Source organism: Podarcis pityusensis, assembly GCF_964106645.2.
Source record: "Podarcis pityusensis genome assembly, chromosome: 5".
Taxonomy (NCBI): Eukaryota; Metazoa; Chordata; class Lepidosauria; order Squamata; family Lacertidae; genus Podarcis; species Podarcis pityusensis.
Genome location: NC_138032.1, coordinates 17,667,164 through 17,685,585, shown reverse-complemented (window position 1 = coordinate 17,685,585; position 18,422 = coordinate 17,667,164). Strand labels below are relative to the sequence as shown.

The 18,422-nt window shown below is 42.5% G+C and overlaps 1 protein-coding gene across 3 annotated transcripts in view; it reads right to left on the bottom strand.

Annotated features, from left to right (window-relative positions):
* The window catches only part of SLITRK3 (SLIT and NTRK like family member 3), a 39,767-nt gene that overhangs the window by 9,381 nt on the left and 11,964 nt on the right, over positions 1–18,422 (bottom strand). The gene's annotated exons all lie outside the window — the stretch shown is intronic.

Here is an 18,422-nt window from a genome sequence, read left to right as displayed (position 1 = left end):
ATTTTTTTAATAAAAAAACACATGTTGAAGATGTTTTCCGTCCCTCACTGAGCTTTATCTACTCACCTTACATAATCATGATGTACTTGATAATAAAATGCCTCAATAATGTACTGAAAGTATGAGATACTGGATAAATACAACATTTCCCAGATTAATTGTGTTTGTGAGCATGTGTGCATGCGTGGGCGTGTTATAAAAAATAAACCCAAAACTCAGTGAAAGGTTTGCTTGGCACTGTGTACGCTATCTGCTTTCAGCATATTCTCCACATAAGAAGTCTGACATTTATAGGAAAATGGCCTATATTTTTCTTGAAAATACCACATGTGCTAAATATCACATTTAAGCACAAAGCAAAAGGCAGCTGTTTGCGAACAGAGAAATCGGAAGAGACCTTAGGTGCTTCTGTTAACACCGAAGTCTTTTTTGCTCATTCAACCCTCAACCCCTTTCACAGTTTGATACTTGCTTTACACTTGCCATTTATAATTTACAAGGAGAGAAGGGGAGGGGGGATTCAGTTTATCTAAGTGAATCTGAAGCTTAAGATACTGCCCCGAGAAAATGTCACAGAATGGGATTTGTTGCTCGTCTCTTGTTCAACAAATCATAGAATCACAGAAATGTAAAGTTGGAAGGGGCCCAGGGGTCATCTAGTCCAACCCCCTGCAATGCAGGAATCTCAACTAAAGCATCCATGGCAGATGACCATCCAATGGACTGCAGCCTGGTAGTACAGCACATGCTTTGCATACAGAAGGTCTCTGTTTCAACTCTGGGCATCTCCAGGTAAGGCTGGGAATGTTCCCGGTTTGAAATCTTGGAGAGTCACTGCTAGTCAGTGTAGACAAGACTGAGTTAACTGGATCAATTCAGGATAAGGTAGCTTCATATATCCCTAAAAGGTCATTTTTGGGTGCCGCAAAAAAGATCCATGCAAAGAGTACATTTGGTTAAAAATGGAAATGGACCACTGTATCCGCTCATGTAAAACCAAGGATGCTGGTCTGTATCAAGACAGCTCAAGAGAATCTATGCTGATCAACTCCACGCAGCATAGCCAATTGTCAAGGATGATGGGAGTTGTAGTCCAAAACAGTACCCAGTTTGGGAAGGCTGATATGAGTGCTCTCGCAAAAGGGAGGAAAAAATTAAAGGAATTTTGAAGAAAGACATTTGCAGCTTCAGCTAGGAAGCTGGAGAGCTAAATCCCATGAATGGTTTGGAGAAGCCTGACAATGCTTCTCTTAGTGGTGGGTGGAGCTACATTGGCAAGTGCAGAGACTGGCTGTTGCAGGCATAGGCTGTGACCATTTTCAGCCAGGATAGATTAGAAGGAACCAGTGTGCCTCTAAGGCAGAGTCGGTTTTAGGGCTGTTTTAGTGCATCTGCACTGGGTGCCGTTCTGCAGGGGGCACCAAAGCAATGCTGTAGAATGTGTGGTTGGGCATCAAATTTTAGCATCGCGCAGGGCGCCACTGAAATTTAGGAGCCCAATGATCTGTCGTAGAAGCCATGTTGGAGCCTAGGAGTAGGATGGAGACCATCATAAGGGTCACTGGTACACAGAGAGGAGGTTTGTAGTTCGAGTCCTCATCAGAACCTGAAGAGTTTGGATTTGATACCCTGCTTTATCACTACCCTAAGGAGTCTCAAAGTGGCTAACAATCTCTTTTCCCTTCCTCCCCCACAACAAGCATTCTGTGAGGTGAGTGAGGCTGAGAGACTTCAAAGAAGTGTGACTAGCCCAAGGGCACCCAGCATGTGGAGGAGCGGGGAAGCAAACCTGGTTCACCAGATTACAAGTCCACTGCTCCTAACCACTACACCTTCAGTTGCAGAACTCTCCTGTCTTTCCCCACTCAGAATATTTGATTTAAGAATTATATGCTGCTGCTTCAGCTAGGGATATGGGAGGATTTATTTATTTATTTATTTTTGTCCACTTTTCACAGCAGGCCAAGCTGACCCAAGACTCCTGAACTTGCTTGCAGGTTCCCAGTTGGATTGAGCACTTCTGGATATTTTTAAACGCTGTTTTTGGTACATGCAAAATACCCGTTTGATGTAAGAGATGCATACAAAATGCATGTTTTATGGATGTAATGAACTGAAAAGCATCGGAAAGTGCCTATTTTTCATAAAGAAGAGCATGCAAAATGCATATGGTTTAAAGGCAGATTTCCCATCTGTTCTTTGGGGGGGGGGAAATCCCATCCAAAATGAGATGGAGCAGACTTCTGACTGAAACAGAAAAGGGCTTTGTCCACCTTTTTTCAGCATGCATCTTTCTGTACAGTATTGGCTTGAAAATAAAAACACAACACACATCAATAATAAAACTCCAAAGCAGCATGAAATAATGCACTAAACATTAAAATGCTGGGAGAATAAAAAAAAGGCCTGTTTGCAGAAAGATATTGAAGTAGGCATAGACAAGTCTCCCTAGGGAGAGCATTCTGTAGGCAGAGTGTCAAAACTGAGAAGACCTTTTCTGCTGTCTCCACCTTCTTCACTACATCTGCTGAGGGCACCCAAAGGAAGATCTGGGATAGGGGTGGAGCCCACATTCTGGAACGAATGTGCTTGTTCTGCAGCACCTGAAATAATGTGTGCTGCTCGAGATCTACCTTCTTGGTGGATTCTTCTCTGAGATGGTCCAAAGGGCTGCATGGGAACGTACACTTTTAAAACAAGATTTCACTACTTAGGGGAGCTCTGAAATGGGACTGAGAATGTCCTCGTGAGGAAGGATACATGATGAGGTCTCATCTTTCACAAGAATTTTGAATGGGGGCAAAGATGGTAGCAATGTTAGAACAATTTTCAAAAGCAGTCCACATGCAGGATAGTGCAGTAAGCCAATCTGGAGCTCGCCAGGGCACGGATAAAGATGGTCAGGATATTTCTGATTATATGAATGAGTGATGGTCCCTATATACAGCTGGTAACATTTTTCTGGAAGCTACCCAGGGTGGCTGGGGCAACCCAGTCAAGATGGGTGGCATATAAATAATAAAATTACTCTTCTTCTTCTTCTTCTTCAGAGGGAAGGGTGAAAAAAGCTGGTCAGGGTGGGCTCCCCAAAAAGGGATGGCCCAGTACATTTTGCTGCCTTGGGTGAAGGGCAAGAGATCGACTTGCCCATTCCATGTACACAAGCCAAACGTGTCACTCCAACTTCATAGTTTGTGATGGAACAGCATCCTTGGCTATACTTAAGGGCAGCAGGCTAGCTTAGAGGAAGCAGGGCACAGAGAGCTCTGCCCACTATTTGCCACTCAGCATCTGATGCCTTGAGGTGGCTGCCTCACTCTACCAAATTGCCCCTGTCCTAACCACAGCAATAGATGGCAGGCTCCCATCTATTAAAAAGTTTGTTAAAAAGAGTGAATGCTGTGTGTAGAATCATAGAGCTTTGGTGTGGATATGGTTTCTTATCCCGATGCAGCAGAATCTGATGCGTAGACCTAATTAACTGGAGCTGATGGACCAAGATGCTTGAGCCAAGTCAACATTTGTTACCTGTATGAGCCATGCAGGTCCTGTACATGCTTGAAGGCCCCAGGGATGTAGAGATGGGAATGGTTTAGAGTGGCCATGAGTCCTACTTTAGGAAAGACAGCCTTTGAAGGCTAAGGGGTGTCTCGTCCAAGTCTAGTTTCAAAATAAAACCATGAGAAAGATGATATATCTCACAAAATGAAGCAGGATCTGTGAAGTTGCCCATCAGCAATTTGCACCTGGACAGCAGACTGAGCAGGTAAACAGAATGAGCTAGTAACTCTATTTCCCACTATGGTGATATGTATTACAGTTCTATTTAAATCACGGCCAGCTTTGTACCCAGCATTGCTCAGAAACTCCAAGAAACAAAAAACAAAACACCACACCAGTGCAGTTTTGAGATACTAGTGGTTGAAAGCCTCACAGTTTTGAAAGGTTCTTGATTCAAAATGGCATCCATTAGTATCCAAACATACTTCTTGGTCTCAGGAGCCATCAAGGAAAATGTGGTGACAATATCTTAAGAGATGTAGAAATGCATAGTGATCAAGCAACTTTCCAAAATATATAAGGTATCCAATATTAGTCCTAATCAGAACAGACCCAATGAAGTGATGTGATTAACTTAGGCCCATCAATTCAATGGGTCTACTCTGAGTAGGACTTAGTTTGATACAACCACCAGTAGTGAGCAGTTTTGTAAACCGCTTTGAGAGTGCCTTTTTAAACAATCAAGTGGTATATACATTTTTTGAAATAAATGTAGTCACTATTTTAAATTTGCGCATCTATATAGAAATGTCAATTTTATGCAAACAATGCCCCTTTTCCACTTGTTGCTGCATTACTTCTTTTTCAGGGGGCGGGGAGTTCAACTGCCAATTGATTGAATGGTCCAAATCCCGGAAAGAAGTGCCATGTCCTTAAACTCTTAATACAAATGATATTTCGGCAAACGCAATGCAAAAACGAAGGGCTCAGTCTCGTTAGGCTCAGAAATAAATTGTGATGTGCTTCTTATAAGGCAAGGTAGCAGTGCAAAATCAAGAAAGAAAGTGATGGTTTAATAACCTTTTATTTTTAATCCTGTGTAAATATTTCTCATCTCACTGATTCATTCCAATTGATTATTTGTTTTTCATCTGGAAGCCTGAAAAAGTTTGGGGGAGAATATAATCCTCTTCTCCCTCTGTGATTTCCCTCCCTGTCTCTCCTTAATAACATTAGAGTTTGCAAATGATGATAGATTGGCTCCAGCATGACAGTTTCATGATGCTCTGGCAACCATGAAATGAAGGCCTGCTTTACTTTATTTTTTAAAGAATCGTGGAAGAGCTTATTTTGTCCTGGTGGCACCTGCCTAGAGAAAACGTTTTCATGCTACAGCATGTGGTCAGATTATGACACTGATTCTCAGTTCAGGGAGAGACGAGCTTAGGTACCTGATCCACATTGCAATGACCTACTTTTAATCTGACACAAAGCATGTGGAAATTTAGCGAGCAGGAATAATTTCAAGTATGCAGCTTAGGGAGCCGCTTACAGAAGATACAAGTCTGCAGCCGTTTCCTTTGAACCGTTGCTTATTCTAAAATCCCCGTTCCTTCCTCTGAGCTGTCCCATAGGGCTCATTGGATCCATAGTATTTTGTGGGGGGGGGGGTTTTAAAAAAAATACCAGTGACATACCTTTGCTTTAAACACCTTCAATGCTTTCTTTTCAGTCATTCCAGCGGTGGCTGAATTGTGACCCTCCAGACCAGAGCCAATTTTATGCCTGCCAGATGTTTTTGGACCACAACTCCTGACATCATGGAGTTGTAGTACAGCAACAAAGGGGGGCACCATGTTGGCTAGCTCTATCCCAGATGTTGTTGGACTACAACTTCTATCAGCCCTGACCATTAGCCATCAGGTATGATGGATGTTGTAGTCCAAAAACATCTGGAGAGGCACAGCTGCCCCAGATTCATTGCATGATTAAGGTATGACAGTGTTTAGGAGCTGTTTCACCACAACCCATATGTAGTAGGCATTTACGTTCAACTATTGCCTGCCATTTAAGTCAAAAGCAAAATACCCATCTAAATTTCTCACTGGAATTTCTACATTACCTGGTCATGGATTAGAGGAAGCTGCCTTAAAGGCGTTGAAACTATTCGTCCATCTATCCCAGTATGATTTATTGTAGTCTCCTCCGACCTGGTGCCTACCAGGTATATGGAATCCAATGCCCATCAAACACAGCCAGCATGGACAATGGTAAAGGACGGTGGGAGTTACAGTCTAATAACATCTGGAGGGCACTGGGTTGGAGATAGCTGCTCTACTCTGACTGGTTTTGGCCAAGAATCTTTTGCAGCCCAGTGTGATAATTCCAGAAATGCAACCTGGGACCATTTACCATCCAAGCTCCATCTGAACTAGACATTTGAAGTTGGATCATACCCCTCCACGGGGCCATGTATCTTTCTATGATGCAAGATGTAACGTCTCATCATTTCCACTCATCCTCTCTCCCTGGAGAAATGAATTGAACCGGTCCCTCCAATTTCTCTGCCCACAAACAGGGTGGAGAATTTTGAGAGGCTGTTTACGCACAGCTCTGGTGCGAGCAACATCCAGATTACATCAAGGCTCCCTGCATTTGACATTTGGAAAGCATTACAGAACGCTGGTTTTCTGACAAAATACCCTCCCCGCCTCTCTCTCCTGAACTAAGGTGAACTTGCCCTAGTTTTCGCTGGTTGCAAATAGAATTTGGGGGTTGGCCAGGATGTATGCATGTCCCTCAATACCTCCATCCTGATTGCTGTTAACACAAGTGTGGGGCAATGTAGCTTCCTGTGATGATGATTCCCCCCCACTTTTTTGCTGTTTGCTACAAATCATAAGAAGTCCTTAAATATGCTAGCATGCTTGCCATGTTGAATGAGGCAGGTCGGCTTAAATGAGAGCTGCTCCCTTACATAGGAATTAGAGATACTCTATTGGTAAAGTCATCAAAGTCCAGAAGTGGAATGTAACTATTGGAAATGTGGGCTTTCAAAATTACAAACTACTTGCTCCACTTGGATCAGAATGTGAATGGGGAAAGAATTCTTGATCTACCAGACTCTGTCTGTCCTCACTGACTTCTCCATTCCTTCCTGAGCACTAGGACTGGATCTGGAATTTTCCTCCAGAAAACGATTGAGCCACTCTGAGAACACTCCTGGAGGGCTTGCCTATGTCCAGTATGAGTTTGCAGTATACCATGTCATTGCACAGCTGTTAATTTTGGCTGGCAGTACTTCTCCAAGGTCTGAAGCCAGAGATGGGGAACCTCAGACCCTAATCACAATTGTGGCCCTCCAGACCTCTCTGTCTGGCCCTTAGGGCACATCACCTCCCCATCACACACCCATCCTAAGGCCACACCCCTTTCTATCCTTGCTTTGCCTCATCCCTCCTCTTCTTCCTTGGCTGAAATGTGCCTTGATGTATGATCATGCTTCCTGCTTGCCTGGAGTAGGGTGTGCAAGTGTGTGTAGAAACTAGCCTAAAGTGCAAAGGTAACATTTGCATTCATTGCCCTGCCCACTTTTGCCTATGACTAGGTTCACTTTTGCCTCTGGTTTTGTCCACTACTGGTATATGGACCCTGGAAATCTGACCAGCAGGGAAGATGGCCCCCAGGATGAAAAAAAATCCCCACCTATGTCTTGGGCAGAGGTCCTTCCAGGCTGCTACCAGTGATCAGAATTGGAGGTGGTGAGGATGAAATATATGACTTGACCTACATAGGCATTTCTTTTTGATGAGAAGAATTGGTAAGCTATGGAGTTTTGCTATGCAATCCACTTCCAATCCATAGGCATGAAAATCAACACCAGCCAGTTATATTACTTGTGTTGTACCTTTATAAACATGACAAACTGAGCTAAGCGAAATGGTTTCATGATTTCTGGTGAACATTTCAACTCTAGTTGACTTATTCATTTACACTGACCTTTGGTCCTCCAGGTGTTACTGAGTGATCCCCCTGATAATGCCTAACTGTTAGACTTGCTGCCTGGACCTGGTAGGAACTGGTGTCAAAAAACATCTGGAGGTCCACAGATAGCCATCCCTGATTTACATAGTGTCCTCATTAGCCCTCAGTGACATTATCACATATCCAAGACTTATTGGCTACATAGCATTGTGACATTATACTGTTTACTGCATGGTCAAAGAGAATTTAGATTACCAAACATTCAAAAAGGAGAGATATAGCAGTCATGGGAGACTTCAAGTACCCCAACATCTGTTGGAACTCAAACTCTGCCAAGAATATAAGGTCCAACCAATTCCTCACTTGCCTCACTGACAATTTCATTTCCCAGAAGGTGGAATAAGCAAAAATGGGATCATCTATCATGGCCCTGGTATTCAGCAACAGGAAGGAACTGATCAACAAAGTGGAAGTACTTGGAACCTAGTATCCTTTGTATTCTATAACCAAAACATGGATGACAGTAACGTAAGTCAACATAAAAAGTCAATTCTGTTGAAGACGCTGTCATTGTTTATAAGATGTCTCTAGGTAAAGGGTAAAGGGACCCCTGACCATTAGGTCCAGTCGCAGACGACTCTGGGGTTGTGGCGCTCACCTCCCTTTATTGGCCGAGGGAGCCGACGTACAGCTTCCGGGTCATGTGGCCAGCATGACTAAGCCGCTTCTGGCGAACCAGAGCAGTGCACAGAAATGCCGGAGCGGTACCTATTTATCTACTTGCACTTTGACGTGTTTTCGAACTGCTAGGTTGGCAGGAGCAGGGACCAAGCAACAGGAGCTCACCCCATTGCGGGGATTCGAACCGCCAGCCTTCTGATTGGCAAGCCCTAGGCTCTGTGGTTTAACCCACAGTGCCACCTGTATCCCAAGATGTCTCTACTTTCAATCATATATGCTGTTATCTCTTGCTTAGCCGTCTTTATGTCTGTGAGGGAGCTTATCCTCTCATGTTTCTCCCTCTCTGTGGTAGTTCCTCCTGGATCTGTTATTGGCCCTCTTCTCTGTATATACACTGTCTTTAAGTGACCTTATCATACACCATGGCTTCAGTACCATTTATACACAGATGACACACACCTCTTCCTCTCTACCCTTGAACTGTCTCCTTCCTCCAATACCAAGGAATGTAGTTCCCAAAGAACTGTCACCCTCCCTCCAAAGAACTATTTGCACTTTGGTCATCAGACTCGGTATGCTCAAGACTCTTCATCTTTCCTTATACATGTTCCTTGTCCATTTACACATTACGCTCAACAACTGTACAATCTGTGTCCCTAATAGCTAGCACACAGCAAGTATGGACTCCACCTATGTGTGTACACAACATCATGTATGTAATAGTTGAGCAAAACAAATCATGCAAGCACTTGTATGTGCATCAAGACAGCTTGCACCTGCGTTCAGCGTAACATGTGAACATGCCTAGTGTTACTTTCCAACCTGGGAAATGCTCTCCTACATAGTTAGGTCCCATTTTCTTGTACAGCACCATGTACACTAATAGCACAATCATCATCATTGTCATCACATCCTAGAATCATAGGAACAATTCACAGAATTGCCATTTACCAAGTCAGACTATTGTTCCACCTAGTTTGATATTGTTTGCGCTGATGGGCAGTAGCTCTCCAGACTTTCAGACTTTTCACTAATAGTCTCCACAGCTACATAATCATGTCCTCACTTCAAACTATAATGCTTATATACCCTTCCTTATCACAACAAGCCCTAAAAGCTCCCTATACACAGACCAAAGGATCTCATCCTGCATCCTGTTCTCACACTGCCAAATCAGATGCCTATAGGAAGGACAACATCACTCTTCTCACTTGCAATTCCCCGGAACTGGCATCAGCTCTACACCCCTTTATCAGATGGGAGATAAATGTATAAAATCCACAACTAGGAGTAGATTATCAGAACACTGCAGCTGCCTTTTAAGCACAAAACTTTGGAGGAATCCAAGAATTATGAAAATGAATGAACATTTGGTTGCTTTTTAACTGCATTCTCCATCTTTGTACAGTCAGCGCACCAAAGGTTTTGGCCTTGAAACATTTGAGATTATTTAGGTCAAATTATGAACTGGGGGAGGGGAGGCAGTTTATTGATTTATCCAGTGTTTTTATCAGACCCTTCACTCAGTGATCTCAAGGTGACCTATATGGTTGGCCGTGTGCATTCTAAACTCACAGCAACCCTGTGAGGTAGGTGAGGCTAAGAAATGAGATCTGGCTACAGTTTGCACAGCGAGACACATGGCAGGAGTAAATGTGGTCAAAAGTGAGCATGGCCATCCCACACCCTTGCACACATTCTCTCTCATGCATACACATGCACACGCACACAAGAGATATCCATGCAGATTAGCATGCTACCCATCAAATTATCTGATGACTGGGGAGGGGGCAATTTGCACCCAAGGCAAAGCTTTGGTTTTTCTTTGTTTATCATGTTTCCCCAGTATATTTTGCCTAATGGACACATCTTTTGCAAAGCAATTTCCCCTAATATAATGCATTTCTTTTTGTTATTTCCCCAGCATGTGCACAATATATGCACTTTTGTAAACATTAAGGGAAGCATGAGTTTTGAGGGATGCATATTGTATGGTAAAGTTTGCATTATGTAGGCTCACATGAAAAGGTGAACCAAATTTATTTCCCCTATTCCTGTATCCATCCCCATCAGGGCACTGAGCTTGGTGGTGCTGTATCTACTTAATTCTGCTGTGGTTGCTGCTGCCCATGTGTGGGGATTGCTCTGGCAGACTTGGCTACAGGGCAAGAAGTTAGCCATCCCTGATCTAGGCAACACAGCACAATGACATGATCAGCCAAACTGAAAAGTGCTATTCTTCTAGAAAAAAAGAGGTGCCGGAACTGACCATGAACACCTCCCTTGTTCTCTTAGAATGGCAATGGCACCCACCTGAGAGATGCCAGAACTGAGTTCCAGCGAGTTCCTCCTCAAAAAAAGAGGAAAGCCCTGCTACGAAGAGATTTGGGCCACTGGCAACACAGTACACAGGCATAAGATCTGCAGGCAACACCAAGCCTTCGAGGTGTAGATGAGTATTCCTAGCCTTTTGTTTGTGGTTTCTTAGTCATAGGGAGCTTCACTTAGACAATGAAGATTTTCTTGGCATCGGTATTGAAGCTGCAATTGCTATGGAAACTACCATCTGGCATTATATTATTTCAACAGGAAAAGTGGAGGAGGCTAATGTGATGCATTGAGGAGATATGTGGCTTCCAGAGAGCACCACTGGATAGAGCAGGTGTGGGGAAGCTTTGGCCCTTCAGATGTCACTGAACTACAGTCCCCATCAACCCCAGCAAGCATTGCCAGTGGCCAGGCAAGATGAGAGTTGTAGTCAGCAGCATCTGGGAGGTCAAAGGTTCCCCACAACTGGGACAAAGGAAAGACGCAGACTGGATACGTCAGAGAAAGATTGTAGCTGAGCAGAAGAACATCTGCTTTGCATGCAGAAGGTCCCAGATTCCATCCCTGGCATCTCCTGGTAGGGCTGGGAAAGACCCTTGCCTGAAACCCTGCCATTGTGGCATAATGGTTAGAGTGCTGGATTGGGAGCTGGGAGAGCGGGGTTTGAATCCCCACTCAGCCAGGAAGCTTGCTGGGTGTCCTTGGGCCAGTCTCGGACACGCTCAGCCTAATAGACCTTCACAGGGTTGTTTTGGGGATGAAATGAGGAGAACCATGGACACCACCTTGAGATCCTTGTAAGATAAAGGTGGCATATAAATGTAAAAAAAATAAATGAAGAAGGAATCTAGCCAATACTGAACCAGATTGACCAAAAAGGCTGCAAATAAGGCACCTTTCTGCTTCCCATGGGGTGGTGATGCAAAAAGATTATACTAGTGCACTGGGTGTGGTTAGGAACTCCTTAAACCTTGTATTGTGGTGTCTTCTCCACATGGCCCCAGCTTCAGTGGTGAAGTTAAGCCAGTTAAGTCAAAAATCTCACTAACACCATAATGCCCTAAGCCAGCCCTGCTGTGTTTGGACTCCACCTGCTCAATCTGCTGAGGGGGCCTTGAGTTTCTGCTGTACTGCCCAGCTCCCCACCATGCATCCAGGCATCCCCTTCTTCCTTCCTCCTGCACACACAGGTCCTGTTTTCTCTCTATAGCCTGATAGTGAGAAGTTGCTACAGCCAAGTTCTATGATCACATACAACCATCTTTTCTCACATTGGACAGCTAATGAACAACGAAAGATGAACTGGGAGCTACTATGCCGGCTGGATATTGGTTGCCTCCTGAACTTGTCTGAGGAAGCATATGGACCACATAAAATTAAATTCCAAGTGAATGTTTTGCCTTGAAGAGCATGCCACAGAAAGGCAATTTAGCTCATTTAAAATAACATATACATTCGGCATCTACAATGCCAATCACACTTTGCATCTGTCCAGAAAAATAGTTTTGAAAATAAGAAACAAATGAATACCATAGAACCTTATATGGATTCAAACAGCATATTTGAACTTCATGGTGCAAACACATTTGCCTTGGCCTAGGGACGGGCAAACCACTTTCACTTTCTCACTTTTTTTAGCTTTCAGTTCATTTCACCACATTTCCTCATCAGTTTGCAATTTTTAAAAGAAGTCCTTGTGAAAATTCATGGGTCTTTTCGTGTGCATTTCTCTCAGTACACAATTTTCGGCATCACTTTATAGATACATTTTACAAGCAGATTCCCCTAATATAATGCACTTGGTTTCTAATTTCTATGAAAATATGCATTTTATGCAAAAAATAAAATAAAAAATACCCCTAATATACACATTTTTGTATACATCTCCCCCAACTGAAGAATTGCATCACAACATTTGGAGAAGTGTGAATTTTGGAGGATATCTGTGTTTTGGTTCAGCATTGTTTCAGCAAGTTCCCATTACATAGGCCCACATTAAAAGGCCTGCCAAACCAAGTTTCCCCCCATTGTGTCCCTCTATTGGCAATTGTATGGTGTATCCATAAACCATTAATACATTTTGAATCCATGGTAGGAGCCTCTAGAGAGAGAGTCTTATCTCCAAAGAGAATCAGTTTCTGCTCATTTCTTCGCAGGCTGTAAACACACACACAACACAAAAATCCCATTGGTTTCATTCAGGCGCATAGGAACATTTGAAGTATGAGCTTATACTGAGTTTCTGCATCATAGCTGTATATTGCTGAGAGCCGAACCACATACATTCAGAAATATCATTCTGTTCACACCCTTTTTGGGACTCTACCACTTCAGACTGCAGTTGGAGCTTATGTTCAGATTGCCAACCACGCCCCAATAAAAAGGAAATAAAAGAGAGAAAATTAATCCCTATATACAAAAAAATAGCAACTTAATAAAAAAGAAGACACATCTTCACCCCAGTCAAGTTATCAGGGAGTTTTTGAGAAGGGGGTAAGCAAGACCTGTGTTTTGAAGTGGTATGGCCTCTGCATGGTTCCTTCTCCATTATTTTGCTTAATATTATCATAGTCATAGAATCATGGAACCACGCAGGGTCATCTATTTCAACTCCCTACAATGCAGGAATCTCAGCACATGGTCTCCCATCCAATTTGAAACCATACTGGACCCTGCTTAGCTTTAGCAAATATGCTAGGGCTGTCATTGGCTTTCTAAGATCTCTGACAAAATATGTTCCAGACTGAGCATCTTTGACAAAGTTGGAATTAAACCTAGATTTGGAGACAGAACATATGATCTACCACACCAAGCAATGGACTCTCCTTTCAATGTGTTCTGTTGTGATTCAGCTGAGTACTCAATCTATATATATACTGTAATGACCTGTTAGGCAAAAATTCATATAATCACCTAGGCTACAGCCAATTCACAGATTTCCGCAGTGATTTTTTCTCCTGCTTCTTTGCCATTTTTTATACCAACTGACAATGCCAGATCTCTGCAAGGCATTCTAGGTGAGCAATTAGTGTTTAATTTCAAGAAAAGGAGAAATCGTTTGGATCATTATCAGTGCAATGCTGTGCATGTCTACAGCTAAACTGTAGACATAATCCCAGGTGATTGTGAATAGGATTGCATTATTTTTATTTATTTTTTATTCTTTTGAAACTAGAAATATTTTCCTTTCAACTTCAGATTTTCGGGAAAAGAGCTGCTGGGCCTACTAGTGCTATCTTAATATAAAGAATTGTTTTCCAACATAAATAAAAGGGTGAATAAAATGAATGTTAGATCAAATAAATCCATACTTATTGGAATGAAAAAAATGCCATTTTCTTCTAAAAGGATAGTGGGTGGATCCATTAAAATCAATAAAAATTAGTCACATTTGTTTATGACTAACTAAGCCCAGATCCTTCCCATAAAAACTTGAATACAGAAGAAATGGGCAAAATCATATTTTAACGTAACTACCCCCAATAAAAACCTTGCTTTCTCTACATAATGAGAGAAAGTTGATAATTAACAGAACTCTGCTGGTGCAAACAGTAATTAGGATCATCCAAGGTTTCACAAGCTTGCCAAGTGGTTGAACTTTGACCTTGAAACTGATAATCACAGTAACTACTTCAGATTCTCAGCACACTTTGTACACCTGATATTTTTGCTGGCCATCTCGCTTATGGTGATCAGTTGGTTTTACATCAAACATATTGATTTATAAAATCCCTGAGTCATAAAATACAGCCATAACCTGTATCCTCAGAAAGTCATACATTTTCAGGCAACATGCAGAGTTATTTCAGGAGATTTTATTTTGCGAGGTGGCAATGGGGGATTTGAATGATCTTAGGTCCTTTTTGTACTGTGAATCATATCATATCACTTTAAGCAGTCATGGCTCCCCCCCCCCTTCCAAAAAAGAAAAGAAAGACTCCTGAGAACAGTCCTTTGTTAAGGATGCTAAGAATTGATAACAGGCCCCTCTTCCCCTCACAGAACTGCAATTCCCAGAATTCCCTGGGAAGAGGGATTATTAAACCAGTTCTGTAAGGGGAATGGGGAGGGAGGTCTCCTAACAACTAACAGAATCATAGAATTGTAAAGTTTGAAGGGCCTGCTACACTAGACACCCTTAACAAACTACGGCTCTCAGCATTCTTTGGAGGAAGTCAAAATAGTATATAATACTGCCTTAAAGAGATAACACAGAGCTAACTCCTGCCTTAGCTCTTGGGGGATTTCAGGCAATTTGTGACAACATTCGCTCGGCTTTGAGATCTCACTTTCAATGCTATCGGAAATATTTTTGTACCTGTCCTCTTTTTAGCGTGCTTTAGTATGCTTTGAAGATTCTGGCTAATATAGGATTATTTTAATTGGCTGGACAAAGACTTAGAAAGCCCAATTGCCCAGCTGCTTATTCTAGACACTCTGTTATTATGCCCTGCCTTGTTCAATGCCCTGCCTTGCTGTTTGTGTCAGTTAGGGGAAGTGCTCCTGTTCCAGCCGGCTTTCCCCATGCTTTGCACTTCAGATTTGAAATAGCGAATTTTTTTTTAATCTACTGAGCTCAGTTTTACATTGCTTAGGTTTTTTGATCATTACGGATGGTGGTATTTCAACTGTTGTGGGCTCTGAGTAACACAAACATGTTGCAGGTATGAGGCATAAACAGCAGTGGACCATGTGGTGGCATGAAGAGGATGAGGGGTGGGGCGGCGGCAGCAGGGGCAGCGCGGTGTAAACGTGCCAACAGGCACACCATATTGGCTCTGCATGTGCATTTGCACCATGCCAACCTCACTTATGCCCCATCCCTCACCCTCTCCATCCTGGCATGCAGGAGTGACTCAGCCAGGTCAGGTGAGTGGCACAGCCCCAGCACACCATCTGCAACTGAGCAGACATTTCAAAACAAATACAGCGGTACCTCGGGTTACAGACGCTTCAGGTTACAGATGCTTCAGGTTACAGACACTGCTAACCCAGAAATAGTACCTCGGGTTAAGAACTTTGCTTCAGGATGAGAACAGAAATTGTGCGGCGGTAGTGGGAAGCCACATTAGCTAAAGTGGTGTCTCAGGTTAAGAACAGTTTCAGGTGAAGAACGGACCTCTGGATCGAATTAAGTTCTTAACCCGAGGTACCACTGTAAATAAACTAAGCAACTAAGCACTGTAAATAAACTAAGAGAGAGGAAGGACAGCAAGGCCCCCTCATTCAGCTGGGCTCTGACCAATTGCCATTTGCCTCTTTTCTCTCCCGCAATTTTCTCGTGCAATTGTCACAATACCTGTGTTTGCTTTTCTTTCTTTCTTTTGATCTCCCCTCTCCCCGCCCTCTTTTCCTTTTGTTTTGAGCCCATTGCATCTTAAGCTACTGCTTTAAACTGAACTGCTTCAAGCACAGGAATGTGATATATAAATCTAAAAAAATAGCTCAATAAACACACACGCAAACTTGGTGGCCTCTTATCAACTGCTTTGCACAACACCACGCCCCCCCGCCCCCCCAATGCTGGAGAATCTGCCATACTCTCACCCTTCCTCCTGCCCAACGACTAGCTTTTCCCATTCAATGCAAAGAGTTCTTGTATTCAGCATAATACATAAAACTGAACTTCCGTCAATACTCAGTAGGTAACCATTTAGCATTTCACTTTCCATATTACATCAGCAGCAATCTGAATCTCCACAAAAGACACCATTCTATCACTGGTTGTGAAAACCCTTCATCCTGCTCACAGCATTGCAGTTTTCATTAATAATACTTTTATAACATAGGTGCAGGGGAAGTAATATTATTCTTATATGTCTTTGACACCTTGGAAACTTTAAAACCTTTTGTTCCATTCCTTTAGTAGAAGGTTAATTAGTAAATTATACCAATCATTCAACTGTTTTGCTATGACTGTTTAACCATGAAAACAGGAGACTAAGAGGAGAAATGACTGCCATCTTCAAGTATCTCAACAGCTCTGACCATCCGAGTTATTCCTGATGTCTAATCAACATCTCCTTTTTTGTAACTTGAATCCATTGGTTGAAGAGAAAACAAGCTTGCTCTGCCTTCTACGTGACAGCCCTTTAGAGATTTGAAGATGGCTATCATATCTCCACCCAGTCTCATCTTTTCTAGGCTAATAGTCCTAAGCAAGATGGGATTTACTTAGGTCCTCTGCTTTCTATCCCTGTGATGTCTGTGCTCATCTCTTCTGCGCCTATGCTGAAGTGATGCAGGAGTTCCAGGGTTGCTAGGCAACCGACATTTCTCCACCGCCCCCATCTGTTCACCAGACTACACCTCATCCTCCTCACTTGCTTACACATCACACATCCCAGAGAGGGTCAGGATTCAAAATATTGTTTGGAGAAACTGAGTTCTACAATGTGGTTTAGCACAAGCCCTGACCAAACATCACATCCATTTGTTTCAGAAGCACTCTAAAAAAATTATACTAATTAGAAGTATTGAATCATTTTCTCAGGGGGGAAAGGAAGAAAGCATCTCTCCTGTAGATGTAGATAATCTCATTTTATCCCATTCCTTCCAATATTCTAATAATGATGCTGAAAGTGATAAATCATCTACGCTAATTACCCATCACTCAGATTAATGAATGAAAATAGCCACTGATACAATGACCCACTTCTGAGAAACCCGAAACAACAGATTTGTTCATTAGCAACTCAATCCCAAAAGCATTATGAAGCAATAAAATCCGACTATTATATGGAGAAATGTTATAGCTATATATTCGTACCCCTTATGCACAGCGGGTATTAGTGTAATTTTTAACACACGAGAGAAATTGCCTGCACAAGGGAACAAAAAATATAACTCGATTTTAGCCAAAAAAGTATCTCTTTTAATACAAAATTTCATTCTCATAAATTTATTTCCACTGAATAAATAAGATCGCTTCACCAGTTTCAGGTGAAAATTGCACCCTATATTGGAGTTGAGATGCGAGTATAAATAAAATATAAACATTATTTATAACCATTTATTCCCGCTATACTTTGATGTGTGCAATACTGTATTTAAAATGTGTTCAGCACCTTGTCATGGTAAGATCTGCAGTTTAACCTGCTCTGTACAATACTGAATGGTGTTCATGCGTGTGTTGTTATCAATAGCTGCATAATGACTGCCTTTCAGAGTATCTGGATCTGCTTTTCCTGGTTTATAATTTTGTTTAACGCATGCAAGCTTATCTGTACCAACAACTTTTTTTGAGAGAGATAGAGAAAAAAGTACTTAATGCAATAGCAAGAAAATCTATATTGTAAAGACAGCTGTGTGTAATAACTCAATAAGGTGGGAAAGACTGAAAGATGGGTCGGATCCAACATCCCTCGACAAATGGGATTCCCATTCTCCCCTTTCTTCTGCAGCCCCCCTGTCTGTCTCAGGGGATCCCCCAAACCCCCACAGTAGATTTTGGGGGTGCATGAGGGCTCAGAGAGAGAGGCACGGGAAGTCAACTGAGCAAAAGAGACACCACAATCGGATATCATAGACTTTTTTGAAGAGCTTCCAATATCAAAGATTTAGGCTGCAATCCTAACTCCACTTACCTGGGCTGAGCCCCATTGAATTAATTGGAATTAGCGTCTGGGTAGACCTAGTTAGTATTGATGCCTTAAGGACCAAGAATAACTTCAGGAACCCTGATAGGTTCATTCCCAATGGGTCACACACCCAATGAGCCTATAGGTGGGCTTTTTGCATCTCCTTGACCTATGAATTCAAGAAACATAGAGAACCTATGCTTCTAGGTGGCCATAATGCTCATCCCATCTGTGCCCCAATAGGACATATTCTGAGTCTTCTGCTAGCCAGCCTCCCTGGATTCAGCTCTCTTCCTCCATGTGGGCCTTTGGGATGCTGATTCCCTACTACAGGGGAAAAGGATCACA